The 17,289-nt window shown below is 55.4% G+C and overlaps 1 long non-coding RNA gene across 1 annotated transcript in view; it reads left to right on the top strand.

Annotated features, from left to right (window-relative positions):
• Positions 1–16,342, top strand: part of LOC107497344 — a 32,294-nt gene extending 15,952 nt beyond the window's left edge. Inside the window, exon 2 of the long non-coding RNA XR_001593793.2 lies at positions 16,069–16,342. This is a non-coding gene — a long non-coding RNA (uncharacterized LOC107497344). The remainder of the gene's footprint in view (positions 1–16,068) is intronic.
• Positions 16,343–17,289: the final 947 nt, after the last annotated feature.

The raw sequence follows: 17,289 nt of genomic DNA, 5'->3' as shown, positions 1-17,289 counted from the left end.
ATGATTGGAGAATCGTCATATTCACACATCCTGATCCTGCCTGGATGAGTGCCTGTCCCTTGGTGGTGACTGGGGGAGGGGGGCGGGTTGGTAAACTTCCCCCAGACTGCGGGGGAGGAGTGCTTCTTGGAGAGGGACAGGGTCCCATTTGGAGGCTCTGACGTGGGGGGTGGTGCTGGGGACCAGCAGAGGACCCCATTGCCCGTGACCTTGGGGCTTCCTCGCTCTCGCTTCAGACCGTATTCCCTAAAGCGGGGCATTGCTTGGCGACTCCACAGCGCCCAGTGTGTCGCTGGGCACATCTCACCCGTGCCGGGCAGCCTGTGGTCTACCCCGGCCACGCAGGGTGGCCCCCGGAGCCGCCTTCGCTGAGGAAGCCTCTGGTTCTCACGTCGGGTGGGCGACTTTCCTCCCTCCGCGCTGCCAGCAGCGCCAGCCCCGCAGGAAGTGGTTCTTCTGTCTGTTTCCCCCTCTTCTGTCCCACGCGGAGGGTGTGACAGCCCGGAGGGGAGCGGCCGGGCCGGGCCGGAGGGCCAGGGCCTCCGCTCACGCCCCCGACGGGCTGTGCCACCCACCGCCTGGCTGCAGAGACAGCCCTGGCAGCCCGAGAGCTTTTAATGTGTGTCTAACACGGGCGCGCCCTTCTGCTTTCCTTACTAAGAGAATATGAATCTGCGCTGGTTGTAGAACTGTTCGTAAGTTACAGAGGAGAATCCAAAAGAGAGTAGGTTACTTAGAGGCTCACAGGCTAGAGACCGGCCCCGTCGATATTTCTGGTGTCATCTTTCTAGACGCTTTCCTGCACAAACCTACATACCGTTTTACAAACCGAGACGGGCTCACGGGGACACGTGGTTTTACGCTCGACGCCGGGCCGTCTCTCCGAGTCGGGAGACGTGGCTCCCGCCGACTTGCACGGTCCGCGTCGTGGGTACTCAGCGGGTCGCCCGCCGCGCCCTTACCGGCGCCGCTCTCGTGGGCAGCGCTCGCAGCCGGGTGGCCGCTGCTTCGGGGACCGCCTCGCGATCCATCCCTAGGTTCCGCTTCAAGGCCGGGGTATTGCTCCCCACGTTTCGAGCAAGATCTTCTTTAGGCTGGGGATAAAAAACCAAATTCCCTTTTGTCCTCCCAGGCCCTCTTGAGCCCCCGAATCCCCTCTCCCTTCTACTCCCCAGCCCCGGGCTTCTGGTTTCTGGCTGACTCACTTTCCCCCGGGGCGGAGAGGCTTGCCGATGGGTCCCTCCTCCGTCCTGTCTGTCCTCTGTCCAGTGTGCCCGTGCTGCTCTGGCAGAAGCAGGCGATAGACACAGGGCAGAACAGAGAGAGAGGGCCAGGCCAGGGCCAGGATGGGGCGCGAGTGTCTCCTTCCTTCTCTGATGCGTGTTATTGGGCCTTGGCCTGGGTCTCCTGGCCCGTGTGACGAGGATGCCGAAACCGTGCTCAGGGCCTCCATGACGGGTCCCCTGAGATGGTCACGGTGACGCTCTTTGTAAACTGTACCAGGTAGGACAGACAGGAGGGGTCAAGGAGGCGAGGGGCTTCTTAGAGGTGGAACAAGGGAGGAGGGGAGAGCCACGGGAACCGAGTGGTCTCTTCTTCCCACCTCCGAGGGGACGAGGGTGACCTGGCTGGAGACACACTGTGCGCCCTTGACCCTGCTCTGAGGGGCCAGGAGGAAAGGGAAGAGCTTCACTGAGGAGGCTGTGGTTCCAGAGAGAGGTCGTTGAGCCCGGGGCCATTCATTTATTGAACCACTGATTAAATGCCTACTGTGTGCTGGCCCCTGTTCTTGGCGTTGGGGATATAGCAGAGAACAAAACATTCCTGCTTCTTACTTTCTAATTTGGGGGGACAGGCAATAAACTAATAAATGCGTTGGAGGGGGATGGAGAGAGGGATGGCAGTTTTAAACAGGGCTGCCCAGGAAGGCCCCACCGCAGGTGAGGCGGGGAGCTTTGTGGCCACCTGGGGAAAGAGCTTTCCAGACAGAGGGACCGGGCAGGGCAGTGCAAAGACCCTGAGGCAGACAGGCGGGGAGGAGGAGGCGGTGAGGACAGGCTGGAGAGGAGAAGGGCCTCCCTGCAGGATCTCTCTGTGAGCAGAGTGGAGAAGCCGCCGAAAGGATGAGGGCGGAAAGCAGGGAGGCCGGCTGGAAGGCCGGAAAGGACAGCGGCTGGGGCCAGGGTGGTTGCCGCGGGGATGGTGGAAATGGTCGGGCGTTTGGCTGCATGTCGGAGGGGGAACCAGCGAGGTTTCTGGATGGATTGCCTGTGAGGTGTGAGGGGTGGGTGACCCTGGTTTGGGGACTCCTGAGAGGGCAGGGCAGGCCTGCTCGAAGGTAGGGATGAGCAGGAGTTTGCTTTGGACCACATCGTACCAGAGACGCCACAGAACATCCAAGTGGGGGTGCCGAGGGGGCGGTGGGCGGGGGGAGACACGAGCGTGGGGCCCGGGAGAGAGGTCCAGGCTGGGGCGGGCTGGCGTCATCACTGTGGACTCGGGGGGGAACGGTGGGCACTGGCAGCCGGTCATGTGAAGTCCCCGCCCTCCCTCGTGCCCGAGAGGAGAGCCAGACAGTTCCACCGACTCGGGTCCCACCTTGCCTGCCAGCCGCCCCTCCCCACCCCCACCCCCCGCCTCCCCTTCGCAGTCACCTGCTGTCTCTGCGTGGGTTGTGGAGGGGGTTGCTATTTTGGGCTCCCTCCGCCCCACACGGAGCAGAGGAAAGAGCATCAGAGGCCGTCGACACCAGCCCCAACTTGCTCCAAAGGAACTAGGTCACTCTGAACTTGGACCTCCCTCCATGCTCCAACCCTGGCCACGTCTGTCATTGATCCAAGACTTATATGTCCTTATTCCCAGCGGGCGCCCTCCGGGCCACGCGCAGCTCTGGTCGGCCGGCTGCTTCCCTGTCTGAGCTCAGAATGCCAAACGCACGACTCTTTGTGGCTTCCGAGCGCATGGGCCATTGGAAGCGGTCTGTCTGGTGCCATCGTTTCCCCACGGATGGACTTGTTTCCCGGGCTGGCCTGAGAGCCGTCCGCCACGATGACTGGGAAATGCAAAAGGCTTTGCAGAGGCCGCGGCCTCATATTTCACAGGAAGAATTCAGGCTCAGGCAAAAGTGTCTTTGAACCGTTCATCGTTTGATCAAGCGCGTTAGCTCTGAAACAGATGCATAAACAGGCACAGTTAATGGGTTTAAAAAATAGCTTTAATCGAGGTATTATGCACACGCACCCTCACATAAACACTGCCCTCCTTGAGATCTAGAACATTTCCGTGCCCCCAGAAGGCTCTCTTCCCATCGATGACGCCCCTCCTGCCCTGAGCTCAGGCCTCCTCTGACTTCCATCACGAGCGGTTAGTTTTGCCTCGGCGGGAGCTTCGTGTCCGTGGAATCAGAGTGCGTACTCTCTCGTGTCTGCTTTCTGTCACTCATCCTTGTGTTCGTGGACGAGATCCGGAGTGCGGCAGTGGTTAGCGCTGTGCCATAGCCCATTGTACGAATACTGCGTGTGTTCAGGGTTAGCGATTTTTCTCTCAGCAGCATGGAGATCTGGGCGCCGTGTCTTCTTCGTTACTGGATCCGCAGAGCCTGGCACGGAGTTTGTCCAATAAGCGAACGAATCATTGTTCTTCTTTCAGCGGACGTTAGCCAGGACTGGGTCGGAGCCACGCGGCGTGTGGTCGCCGTGTTTGTGGACCGGCTTCAGGTCATGCTGGGAGTCTCTCTCCCGGATCAGGTAAAGACTCATGAAAGTCCAGTCCTTGTCCCCACTTCCTGTTCCGTGCAGGGCATGATCCCCCCTCCTGCAGGACCACGGCAGGCTCCCGCCGTGTTCCAGTCCTGGTTCTGGGGTTGCATGAGCCTCCAGTGTGACCCCTCAGTCTTCGCCGTGGAGAAAAGGGCAGAGACATCCCTACGTTAAGTAGCCTGAAGCAATGCATATGCTGCCGAGGTGACAGGCTTACGCCCGCGTGAGGAGACTGGATGCGAGAGCCCTGCTGTGTGACCACGACCTCACGACTACCCTCTCTGGGTCATGCTTTGTCCCATTTCGGGTTTTCTCGGGGCTTCTGCCTGCTGTTGCCACAGGTGGCTGTGGGAGCCTGCAGGACAGGACAGTGAGGGGGGGGATGTTTCAGAATGTCCCTCCTCTGTTGGCTGCTGGGGTGAGCTGACGGGGGCCACAGCCCCCACCCCATAATCACCCCTCCGGGCAGAAGCTGTGGTTCAGCCAGGCACGCTGCCGATGAGACCGTCCCCCGCCCCCCACCCCCCACCCCCAGCCCTGCCCTGGCCCTCGTCTTTGATGGTGAAATGTGAAATCAGGAAGCGGCTAGCTCTTGAGTGAAGTCGTATCGAAATGAATCCTTCAAGGCAAATGGGATCTTGATTTTTTTTCTGTTGCGCAGTTGCTGTTTCCTGAGTGGAAACGTGAAAGATGACAGGGTGCTTTTCGTCAAAAACCAAGAAAGAGGACCGATGGCGTAAACGTGGGGCGGGAACGTGAAAACCGGGCCCTTTGTGGGGGAGAAGGGCCCTAGCCCCCAACCCCGCGCCAGGCCCTGGATCTTCTGCCTTCCTGCACCGAGGTTAGGGGCGCGCAGCCTGAACACCTGGGTGGATCCGAATGGCAAGAGGCCAGATATTTTGTCTGCCCTGGTTGCGAATGTCCGACCCACACGCAGCCATCCCGTTCCTGCGCCCCTAGCAGACGACGCTCATCACTCGCAGCCTCCGTTTCTGCTGGGTTTCCAGACGCAGCTTGGATTCAGGGCCCGCGTCGACAGCGCCTCAGGCCATCCGATCGGGGTCCGCGAACTCAAGGCTGTCAGCGAACCCCGGTCTGTGTGAGGGCCAAGCAGTCGGAAATGTTGGAGGCTTCTGCGCGTTGGCCGAAGTTCTGCTTTCTTTCGTTTTTGTTTTCACGGTTTTATCAAGGTGTTCGGCTCAGCTTAGTCCGGATGCTCCTCCCTAGGTGGAACGTGAGAGCTCTGGAAAGGGTCTCCCAATGCTGCCCAAAGTGCCGCTGTCACAGGGCCATTCATTCCACGGGGTCCTTCTTAAAAGGAGGAAATGGGAGGATCTTTTTGAATTTTCGGCGTGGGTTTCGGAGCCTGAGAAAGGGTCTCGGGACATCACCGGGGCTGGGGGCGGGGGGCTTCGGGAAGGGAGAGAAAGAAAGACGGAGGGCCTCACCCGCCTGGCTGACTTCTTTCGGGCTGGGGCCAGCCCCGGGTTCAAAAGCAGACAGGTAATAAGGATGGCAACGGCACAACAGCAATGTGCCTCTCACCTCTGCAGGCCACCTGACCGCTTACAAAGTGCTCCCACGTTTAACGTCTGTAATCCTCCCGGCCTGAGAAGTAGCATTCTCCTCATTCTAAAGATGAGGAAATGGACGCGGAGAAGTTCAGCCACGTGGAAACTTTGGCCAAGGGTGCCCTATATGGGGTCCTTTGTGAGCCCCAATGCCCATGACCTTTCCACTGCCCGGCGAGAGATCCTCACTGACCCCTGGTTCTCGAATTCCTTTTCTGCTTCTCCTGAGAACGCAGTCAGGGTGTCTTTGTCCGCTGCCCTGTCTGCTGACTGTGTTCCGGAATGGAGCCCATCAGTGGCCTATTTAAGATGGAGACGTAACCTGTCTCTCTCACTGGTAGGTCCATGGGGCTCGGCCCACCTCCCCGCTGCATTCACCCCAGCCTTCCTCACAGTGCTCCTGAATTACGTGCCCCTTCGGGCTGAAAACAGGGTGGCAGGAGAGGTTTGGGGTTCGGCAGCAAAGGGAGGCCGTTGAGCACTCTGTGGACCTGGGCTCTGAGGTTGACAGACTTTATCCCCAAATGAATGTTGCGGGGAATCAAACGAACCCCCAAGGAGATCTCCCTTATTTTCCCATTTGGCTCTACGTGATTTTGGAGGTTGTCTGAGGACCTCAGTCTTCCACATGAAAATAGACTGCATTCCAAGTGAGACTGACAACCCGAACTCTCGGGGAGAAGACAGGGAAATGACTTTCTGCAAAACCACCTCTAATCCGGATCCCGCGTGGACGGTACTGGATCCCCCGGTCGGTTCCCATCTCCAAGCTTACATGCCGCTCAGTCCTCCTTCTGGGCAGCTGCCAGAGTACAGAGTGGTCTCTGTACAATGGGAATCTGGTCACGTCACCGTTTACAACCCTTTATTCCAAACTTCAGCCTCCCCCCCACCCCCTAATCATACATACCAGGCAAGTAAGACCTGTGAACTAATTGGACCAGACGAGGGTGACACCAGGGAGTGGTGGGGACACCGGAGAATTGGGGGGAGGGTGGTGGCTACACCCCATCTACAGAGAACCATCCCGACACTACCGATGATTGCCATAAAGAATATAGGCTCCGTGTTCCCAGATCCTGATTTTTCAACCCGACCTGGGAAATCTAGAGAGGTTTTTATATAAAAATCTCTCAATTTTCAGATGTCGGTTTATCTTTTTATAAAAAGCACGATGTGGGCCACCAACGAAACATTTCCGTGTGCTGGGTTCCCACATGTCATGACCTTTACTGGCGAGGCGCTGGCGTTTCTCCGTAAACGCCATGTTCCTTCACCCCTGTGACTCCTCATGCCCTGATCCCGGTGATGTCGTGGTAGGTCAGGTTGTCCTCATGCCGTGCTCATACCAGCTATGTGACGTTGGACCAGATGGCGGAACCAGATGAGGTGACTCCGGTCCCTCCTCTATAAGGTGAAAATAATAGTGGCACCTTCCTCAAGAGCGACGGGGAAGATCACATGAGCTGCGTTAGCATGTGCCTGGCACACTGTCGGTGCTAAGCCAGGGTTAGCTAACATCATCCTTATCCTCTTTCCGCTCTGGGTTGTCACCTCCTCTGAGGAGCCTTCCTAGACTCCTCGAGGACAGACTGCCCCCCTCCCTTGATCCTGTAGCACCCGTGTGAAGAGTCTGCGGGGCGGGGGCGGGGAGGCCCGACTGACCAACTGTGTGATCCCACAAACACAGGGGACATGGAGCCAGGAACCGTTTGTCCACCAAGTCCGTTTATTCCACAGACACAGCAGAATATAAAGGCTAACGCCACATCTAGCGATCTGCGGCAGTTCCTCTTTGTGTTCCGGGAACTTGCCAGCATTGCAAGACAAGCGGAACAGAGTGCCAGGTGGTCAGGAGTGACCAATCACAGTGGCCGTTCCGGGGAGTGCGTACGCTTGCCCCGCGGGACCCTCCGAGGAGCGTACTCTACTCAGACCCTGCTTCGGCCAGTGCAGATAAGTACCCTCGGAACCCCTTCCTCCGTGCGCTCACATCTCAGCACCACGTCCGTTAACTTCTCGGTCTCCCCCGGACTGTGAGCACCTAAAAAGAAGCGACCGTATCTTCTTTTCCATACGCAGCTTCGAAACACTTGGCTCGGAAGAGGCCTCTGTAGAAGGTTTCTGAGTAGATGGACCTTGAGTGAATGGTGGGCGGCTGGCCTGACCAACTGGCTATTTCCAGCCAGGCCAGGGATGTGCTTCTTCTGGAGGCACAACAGGGTGAACTTGTCTGGCCCTACCACGGTGTGACATCCATCTCTCCTAGCGCGTCCCTTCGCTGGTGGGAACAAGGAAACAGGAAGTGAAATTGACAGACACTGACCAACCTGGTTTCAGGTGTGAATGAAAGAGACTGAGCGCCTTGAAGGTGGGGGGCTTTGGCGTGAGTCATGGTGTACCTTTGAGAGCGAGAGGCACTATTACTATGGGTTGAGAACCTGGAGAGCCAAATGACTGTGTCCCACGTGGGACACCGCTGATCTTGTCTGGTAAAGTACCTGGGAGTTTTCTTTGCTCCAGATGAGGTTGGTGGCTGAGCCGTGGGGCCTTACAGTGATGTTATGGTTCCATACAGTAGCGTTCCTGACCTCGGAGCCCTGACTAATTCTTCTGCCCTTGAGCTGGTATTAAAAAAAAAGAAAAGACACACACACACACACACACACACACACACACACACAGGCCCTCTGTGGTCACAACCAAGATGTGATGATAGACTTTGAGCCCCGAGAGTCTCACCCAGCCCACTCTGGCACGTTTCGCGGATGCTGTGAAACTCGGTTGAGCTGCCTGTCATCATAAGAGAACCGGGCGAGTGGGGGTAAGACATTCAGATCAGCACGAGTTCTGTTTCTCGCTGGTTATACAAACAGGCACTTGCCGGAAGCTGCCTCAGTGGGAACGAGGTGGAGCTTAGGGAGGGCACCGTCGAGTCTTGGCTGGGAATGATGGAGGGGTTATTTTTTTTTTTTCCATTTTCTCATTTTCCATTACTCGAAAACAATTATGACCTGGGACTTTTTGTGTGTGGGGTCCTGGCTGCATGTTTGTGATTTTCAGGAGTTCTGGTGGGAGTCGGGTGGGATGCAGTAGGGGCGAACCTGAAACCTGCCCCAAATTTGTGTTCCATTCATCATTAGCGATTACCAATGACACGTGGGTAAAGTGTTGAGGAGACGCGTGGTGTGGCTGAAAGAACTGGGATTTGGAGTCAACTGGGCCTCGTCCCTCCCGGACAATTTGACTGGACAAGTTTCTCTTTGAGCCCCAAGTCCTCCTTTTTAGTACGCATTTGTGATGTAGGATTCAAGGGACAGTGTGCAGAGGGGTCTTGCCACGGAGTGGGCAAAATATGATGGCCGTCATTATTAGTGCCCCTCGAGCCCATCCCCACGCTCCAGGGAGATTGACCTTGAAGCTGGAGAAGGTCAGCCTCAGGGCCGTTCACTTGCACAGATCCTTTCCCGGCCCTTTATCTGATTTTATTTACGGACCGTCGGATCCTTTTTAAAGCGGGCCTCCCAAATTGTATGAGCCTCGGGCCCAACAAAACCTGGATCCATCCCTGATCATGTATCCCCAATGGTGAAGAACTGGCTCTGTTGACCAAGTGTCAGAATCTTGGCTTCAGTCATCGATAGGGTCCAGCTATTGACATATTTGTTCATCTTTGTTTGTAAGTGTTATGAAAAATATTTACTTATTGCCCCCAATGAGAATCATAACCCCTGGGGACCAGTCATCCTGGGTAGTCCTTGATAGACAATAAAAGGTCCAATGTGATATTCATTTGAAATAGCTTCAATGGCAGAGGGCATGGTAAGCATGAAGGGCTTGGTCCTACTTGGGGACTTTCTCGGCCAACAGTAACAATACCTACGTGGTGCTACATGATCTCACAGGTAGGGATTCAATGGGCTGACAACTGCCTGTGAGATGGGCAAGACAGGGGTCACTATTATCTCCTTTTAGTAGGTACACAAACCAACCCAGAGAGTCCGAGGAGCTCGTCAAAGTTCACACTGTCATTAAGAGGCACAGACAGGATTTAAATCCAAGTCGTCGAAACTCCAGAATTAGTGCTCTTTCAACTGCCGCCATGTTGCTTCTCCAGAAAGCTGCACACGAGAAAGACCAGGGTGGGTTTTCTGACAAGTACTTGCTCTTGGTGGAGAGTGACCTCCCTTTAACTCGACCTACTGTGGATCGGAAAGAGCAAAGATGACTGGGAGGGGTTTGCGTGCTGGGCTCTGTGTCGCTATGGCCTCTCGGTCCAGCCAGGTACATGTTACTCTCCCAGGTTTGTGGCAGAGACTCCTACCCTCCCCTACCCTCTCTCCTTGATTGTCAGGTTCAAGGTTAACCTGAAGGGGTCGGCGATGGTTCAACTCGTGGAAAATCAAAACGCCTACTTGAGATGTGTCGAGCCTTTGATTTTGTGACTCTTTTTCCCGGTTGATTTTTGCCTGAAACATTTGGTATAGTGTGAGGGGAGATTGTGTGTGTGTGTGTGTGTGTGTGTGTGTGTGTGTGTGTGTGTGTGTTTGATTAATCCTGAATGTTATCGACCTAATGGGTTAGTGTTGCACATTAGCTGCAACTGACCTACCTATGGCGCTTTGCTTGGGGAATATGTCAGTGCCAGAGACCCAGGTTAGGAAGACCCCTAGAATGTCAAGACCAGAGGAGCTTCTGATGCCCGCAGGGGACCATGCCCTAGGAATCAGGTTAGGGATAAGCCAATGGAGAGGGGCAGGGCTGTGATGTCCAAATCCCCAAACTCCCAAACTCCGTGTGGACTGAACAAAACTTGACGTTCTGGGCAAGTCCGGCCCACGTGCGGTCAGTCACAGATGTAGTCAGACCTCTTCATTACGCCAACGGGAGAGCCGGGGTGCCTCGGTGGCTCGTCCAGTGTTTAGTTAGAACATGAATCAGTTCATGAGTCTCAGTGTTGTTTGTTGGTGTCACATTAAAAAAAAAAACAACAACAAAAAACGCTTCATTCGCATATAAGGTTTTAGAGTTTAGTAAGTGCGGTCACACAAATTATTTTGGTGGGTCCTAATAATATCTTCACTCCAATATGGGGAGATTGAGGCTCAGAGAGATTAGCCAGCTTTCTCTCCACGTTGGGCGACCTTAAGCTCTGCTTACCCAGGACGGTCCTGATTTACACTATTGTCCCACCATTGTTATTAATTGTCCCCCCTTCCTCCCCAAAGTGCCCTGGCTCGGGGGGTAAGTCACAGGCCACACTAGCTATAGGGTCCCTGCGGGCTCTGGGCCGGGCCGTTTCCCCTGACCTTGTGAGGCACCGGGCCAAGAAGCCCCGGTCCCTGTCTGTGTGCTCTTTCTCCTGCTGTCTCCCTGTGTCAGCAGCTTAACCTCCCCGAGCCTCAGTTTTCACATCTGTATAATGGAGGCAACAACCACAGCTACTTCATAGCCTGGGCCTGGCGCTTAGCCCAGAGAGCGCGTGGAGGCCACTTGGCCCACATTTGCATTGACAGTCAACACCAGGGGGCTGATGATGTTTGGACTTGGTGGACCTTGGGCCCGTGGGGAGAAGGTGATGCTCTGTCTAAGACATTTGAGGCCCCTGGCGGCCGCCATCACTGACCAGCGGTGATGAGTCATGGCCTGACCTGTTTTCATGCGTGAAGCCTGGCCGCGGCCCACCTGCTCAGGGGTGCCACGTGCCCAGGCTGTGTGGGAGCCGGGCGGGGTGGGCCCCCTGAGGAGCCCGCTGCGATCTGCACTGGTCTCACGGGGGAGGTGGGTTTAGAGTTGAGTGGCTCCAGTGGGAGGGTGGCGGGTGAGCTGGCGTGCACTCTGGGATCCGGCTAAGATGTGTTTTCCCAAGAACTGCCCTGGCTGTCAGGGTACAGATGGGACTGCCGGCAGTGAAGGCTCAAAGCAGGTGAGCCGCCAGGGCCGTGCGGTCCATGGGGCATGTAGTTCTGAAGACATTCTGCGGGCAGTCCAGGGACAAGCACCCAGACCCTGGCCGAGCTACGGAGGAGCCAGAAATCCAGCCTGGATCCCTTTAGGACCCAGCGGATGTCAGCCTTGGCTGGGCTTTAAAATTCCTGGGGGAGTTTTTTAAAAATCCCTCTGTCCAAGTTGCAGACACCCCGGACCAATTAGGTCAGATTTCCTGGGGTGGCCGCTGACATTAGGATTCTGTGTGCTCTGAGCTCAGCCCTCATTCTGCAAATTATGATCAGACCTACTTGTCACTGTGACTTCTCGTGCTATGGTGAGGAAATGGGGGCAATGCTGGAAAAGCACTTTGTACGCCATCAGGGGCCATGCAAGCATAAGCACGTACGTGTCAGCCTACCCTCTGATACCTTAGGGCAGCCCTCTGCTGACAAACGACTCTCCCCAGGCGCCCGCCCTGGCATTTACTCTTCGGGCTGTTCCGTGCCCTGCCGGTCACCCGCGGGATTCACGGAGCATTGCTGAGATGAGGAAAAGCATCTCTGGGTTTTCGCGATGCTGATCTGAGGTCGGCCCTGACCAGGACTTGCAGGTGGTGGCGAGGTGACGACTTCGTGTGGTCCACAGCTCTATGTCGGCGAGCCAGCTCGCTCAGCCGCCAGCCACATGACTTCCCCTGCACAGGCCTCAGTTTCCTCCTTTGAACTCGGGGACATGCGCGCCTGCCGGCGCGGGGCTGCTGCGAGAAGTCAGCACAAGGCTTCTGCGCTTTGCAGCGTCTGAGCTGTGCACCTTTGAAGCCCCAGCCTCGGGCTGGGGGCTTCACGCTGTTTTTATTACCTGCGACTCGGCAAACTAATGATCTTCCCTGGCACCCGGATCTTTCTCTATCTGCATTGTATTTCCCTGCATTATTCGGGGGCCGGTGGTTCTCCAACTTCTTAAAAATCGCCTGAGTACAGTTTTTAAAATGCAGCTTCTCTTTCTTCGTTGGTCTGCGGGGCAGACCCAAGCATTTTCGTTTTCACCAGGGTCTTCACTTGTGATTTCAAGAATTTCCACAGGCCAGTGTGTGCGTGCACATGTGTGTGTGTGCGTGTGCACGTGCACGGGTGTGCGTGCACGTGTACGCGTGTGTGCGTGTATGCGTGGCAAGGGGAAACAAAGCCTCATCTCCCTCCTTTGCTCCTTCAGTCCATCACTTAATTATCCCCGTTGGCCGCATGTCCTTCGGCTTCGGCATAAGAATGCCAGGTTTGACTTTCCATCTGCTGCTTACAGCTGCGAGGCCCAGGGCGAGGTGTGTCGTCCTCTGAACCTCAGTGTCCTTGACTGTAAAGCAGGATGACAGTGTGGGGGCTGTGTGTGCATCAGACAGTGGAGTTACATTTCTTTGTCCTCCCGGGCTCTCGGGGGACAGAAGCAGCCTTGTGATGGGCAGAGCCTGGCTCTGGGCTGGCGTGGCGTATGTGAGGAAATTCGAGACCCATGATGGAGTCTACTCTGAAGCCCGAGGCGCTGTGATAGACGGCCGTGTGCCGCAGAAGGAACGCTGTGATGAAAGAGACGTGTCTCCAGCCCGGCTCGCTCTTGGGGGCCTCCCATGAGCCGCTGGGATAACAACAGCCCGTGTGAGGCTGATAGTTAAGAGCCACCGGTTACCGAGCACATGGCTGTTTGCAAGACGCCTACCAAGCGATTCTTGTCTTTAATTCACTTCACCTTTACATCGGCCAACGTGAGGCTGTTACCACATTCTAGAGACGAGGGAGCAGAGGCTGGCTGGTGAGTCCTAGAGTCGAGCCCCGGTCTGTTGATGTGGCTACACACCCGGCCCTGCCGTAGCCGGATCAATAACGAGACCGGCTTCGCCGTAGCTCATGACGTTTTTCAAGGCGCTTGTCCACCGTATCGGAATTGATCCTTACAACTGGCACTATCTGCCAGGTACTTTTTAAAAACAGCTTTGGCGAAGTATCGCGTGCACACCATGAAATGTACTTCTTGAAATCATACACTTTAATAACCTTCAGTAAATTTACAAAGCTGCCGCCATCAATCGCCACAGTCCAATGTTATGGCGTTTCGATCAGCCCAGAAAGATGCCTCGTGGCCACCCGCGGTCCGTCTCCCTTCCTCCCCACCCCAGCTCCAGGCAGCCAGCAGCCGACTTCCTGCCCCTCTGGCTTTGCCTTTTCTGGAGATTTCGTATGAGTGGAACCATCCACCAAGCGGCCTTCGGCGCCTGGCTTCTTCCACTCAGAATGTTTTCGAGGGGCACTCGGGTCGCAGCCGGTGTCAGCACTTTTTACTGTGGACGGTGACCCACTGTGGAGATAGACCCCTTTTGTTCATCCGGTCACCAGCGGATAGACGTTTGGGTTGTTTTGTGTCTGGCCACCGGGTTCTCATGCTGTTACTGTGACTGTTTACAGCAGGAAAAAAAAAAGAAAAAAAAAAAAAAACCTACGAGTGCTGACTCTTACCGAGAGCCGGGGCTCGCTGTCCGATGGGCAGAGAAGCCAGCACCACGGCACCAGATTTTGAGAAAAGAAAAGGCTTTATTGACGAGTCGACAGGCAGGGAGCTGCAAATCTGTCTCCCTGATCCAGGATTGGAGGTGGGATTTTAAGGGGTTTCTACATTGGGTCTTCCTGAACAATGGACCGACCCTTCGCTTCTCAAAGGTGTTCAAGTTCATCATGTTCGGACCTTTGGTCTTGCTGCGGGGGAGCCGTTAAGGGTTCACAAGTGTTACTTGTAAGTGGTGGATCCCAGGTTTAAACTTTGGTTCCGGGGCTTGTTAGAAACAGCGTGGGACCAGTTTGAGCTGGTCGTGCGGTTACGAGAGTTGTCACTGTCCCCATCTTCCTGCTGCCATGTCTTGCCTAATCAATTAACATGTTAGGAAGTGTCAGAGCCAGCCTCGAACCCCGCCAGCCCCGTTCCGAATCCATTCCGTGGCTTCAGCGACAAGCCTGGGCAGCTGTTCTGATTTCGAGAGTCCCTCCTCCGTCGCCCCCTCTTCTGGCTTTCCCCAGAGGGGCCTTTCACTGCCAGCTGTTCCTGGGAAATCAATTTCAAATGAGCAGTGCCCGTCCCCTCCCCGCCTCGCAAGAGACAGCTAATTTCCTGCTGTGGGAAGGACAGCGACTGTGCTTCAGGCTTGACCCCGCTCCCCCAGCCCCCCAGATGGGAAAGCTGGGACTACACCGAACAAGCCTTTGGTGTTAATTTCAAAAGCTCCAAGGTGCTGACAAACTAGACCCAGGCACGAGCTGCTCCAGGGCACACAGGGAGCATGTGCATTTGTGCGTTTGTGTGTGTGTGTGTGTGTGTGGCCTCTGTTTTCCCTGCCACCCACAGCGCTGGGGAGACAGTGCTGGCCATTCCCAGGATGTCCACCTCCCAGGTCTTCTCTGACTCCTAGGGCAGGACCCCTCCAGGGTCCAGGGCTCAGGCCATGGCTGGGGAGATGGGGGCAAGGCAGGACCCCCCCCCCCCGGTGGGTCCAACGCCCAACTGAGCTCCCTGTGGTCATGGGGGGCGGGACAAAGACTGGCTCACCTTGCTCCCCCAGATTTGGAAGATCCGCTCCAGGGAGGCAGTGGGAACAAGGGCCTGCCCGGAGCCACCCCAGGACAAGGTATAGTTCAGTGTGGGGTTCAGGTTGGCGTGCGTGAGTGCTGGGCTCTCCAGCGTGGGGCGTGGGGTCCTGGTCATGGATGGAATTGCAGTTGAGATAGGGGTCCCCGTACCCCTGACCTCCATGCCGAGCTCCTGTCTCAAAGCTTCTCTCTTGGGAGGACACTCATCTCTTCTGGGGTGGGGGTGGAGGTGACAGGAGTTGGGGAGGAGGGCATCGGACAGCAGCTCGGTCGGAGCTGGTGGGATCCTGGACATGTCACTGTCCATGCGACCCCTGCTCCAGGCGCTTCATCTTCCTGAACCTCGGTGTCCGGACACCTGCCCTACCCCCTGCTGAGTGTGTTCCCAGCATCTGCAGGGAAGAGTGTGAGGCCAGCTGGAGAGAGCCGTGGTCGCAACGCGGCCTGCTCCGCCCCGCCCTCTCATTTCCCCAGACTTCCTCCCAGGCCCAGGAAATGGAGACTGTGAGTGTTTCCGGGGCCTGGAAGGGAAGAGTGGTTCTGTCCGAGCACTCGGAGTTGAAAGGCTTTGCTATTTTATTCCCTCCAGACGTGGTTTGTTCATGTTAGCTGGCGATTATGAATCGAAGGCCCAAACGTGCAGAAAGCCGCATTCATAGAGATTCTCATGACGCCAACGGGAGCTGGGGTAGGAAACGGCCGTTTTAGGGGCCGGAATGGGGAATCACAGTGATTCTCCTCCCCTGGCTGTGCCCTGACGCTGCCGAGATGAGCAGTTAGTTCTGTTTAAAGTAAAAGATGCTGTGGACCGAATATTACGCAGCCATGAAGAGCAGCCACATAACGGGTTGTAACGATGGAGAAATACTATTAATGTGGTGTGAGTGAGACACTCTCACGGTGGACGGGGGACCGACAGTCTAATCACAGCTGCGCCGTGTATTTTGTTTGTGAATTGGCGTTCTTAATTTATATGACACTCAATAGATAATGTAAAATATAGGTTTAATTTTAAAAATACCGGTTACCAATTACTTCCTAAAGTGAACATTTATACGTAAAGAGTTCCCACTCGCTGGACACTCGCTGGACGTCAGGGGCCGTCAAGAGTCATCGCCGTGCCTTACAGGGTCCTCATGACACCCTTGTGAGGCAAACCCTCTTCCTCTCCCTGTTTCACAGATGAGGAAATCAGGCTGAGGACGTGGAAATGGCGAGCCCGAGGTCCCGTGGCTGCCGGCGACGTCTCCAGAGCAGCACCCCGGTCTCTGACTCTGCAGCGTTCCTGGTCTTTGCGCTGTTTTCTGCAGACACACACTTCACGCATGTTAATACAGAAGGGCGTGAGGGGGAAAATGGGAAAAAAAAAAAAAAAGAACGATGCTGAGTGGAAACACTGATTGTCTCAGGAATGGAGAGCTTGCTTACGGGCAATTAAAAATTTTTTTTAGATGTTTGTGCATTTCTAAAATGTCAGTATATGACTATTTAGGGAAGGTAAAAAAAAACAAACTTTTGCTTTCCTAGATTCAATGCCTGGGGCCTGCGAATCCAACTAATATAAGACAGATTAATAGGATACGAGGTTTGTTTTGCATGGATATGAGGGCTTCGCAGGAGAGAAGCGGGAAACCAAAGAAGAGGTATGCCGTTTTAACGAAGGGTCATAAACTGTGGAGAAGTAACTCGGCAGAGCGGGGGCGGCTTGTAGGGCTGCGGAGATCAGTCTGTGGAAAGGTAAATATCGGGGAAGCTAGTGGAAGATAAGGGTAGGTTAGTACGGTCTGTTTTGCAGAGCCAAGTTGGTGCCCTCTCCATTGCTAAAGGTCATCTCTGGGGATTAAGAGTCACCCTCCTTTTCCTGGTGTGGGAGAGGGAGATGCCTTTACGAAAGGGGATTTATGGTATCTTTACAAAGGAAGATGGATGCCTGGCTTTTAGAGGGAAGAGAGCAGAGAGCTCATCAGGTAAAATGTTATTACATGTCTTGTTTTAAATGTTCCAACTTTAAGGATACAATTTAAAGGAGAAACATCTGTGTATTTAAATGTCCACTGTAGGCTTATCTCTTGGATAGGGAACCAATGTGCCCCCCGAGAGGTGACTAAGGGAAGGACCGGACAGCCGCTCGGATTAAGCAGTCATCAGAAACAACAGGCCAGGAGATGGTAGAGCAGCCCAGGGTAGCCCTGGGACGTGACATGATGGGACATGTTGTGACACATGGCAGAACCTGGTGAGGCCACATCGGGAAACAGGGCTAGAGGGGACCAGGCTCGGGACACAGTGGTCTGTGGGAGACACAGAGTGGGGTTGTGGGTGGCTTCTCTCTGCTTTGGACTCTTGCAGCGATTGTCTCGTTGATGCTGTTGTAAACCTTGGCAGACCCAAGGGGTGGGAGGG

Source organism: Rousettus aegyptiacus, unplaced genomic scaffold, assembly GCF_014176215.1.
Source record: "Rousettus aegyptiacus isolate mRouAeg1 unplaced genomic scaffold, mRouAeg1.p scaffold_m13_p_5, whole genome shotgun sequence".
In the NCBI taxonomy this organism is placed as follows: Eukaryota; Metazoa; Chordata; class Mammalia; order Chiroptera; family Pteropodidae; genus Rousettus; species Rousettus aegyptiacus.
Note: the sequence above shows the minus strand (reverse complement) of the source record. Positions and strands in the feature narration are given on the sequence as shown.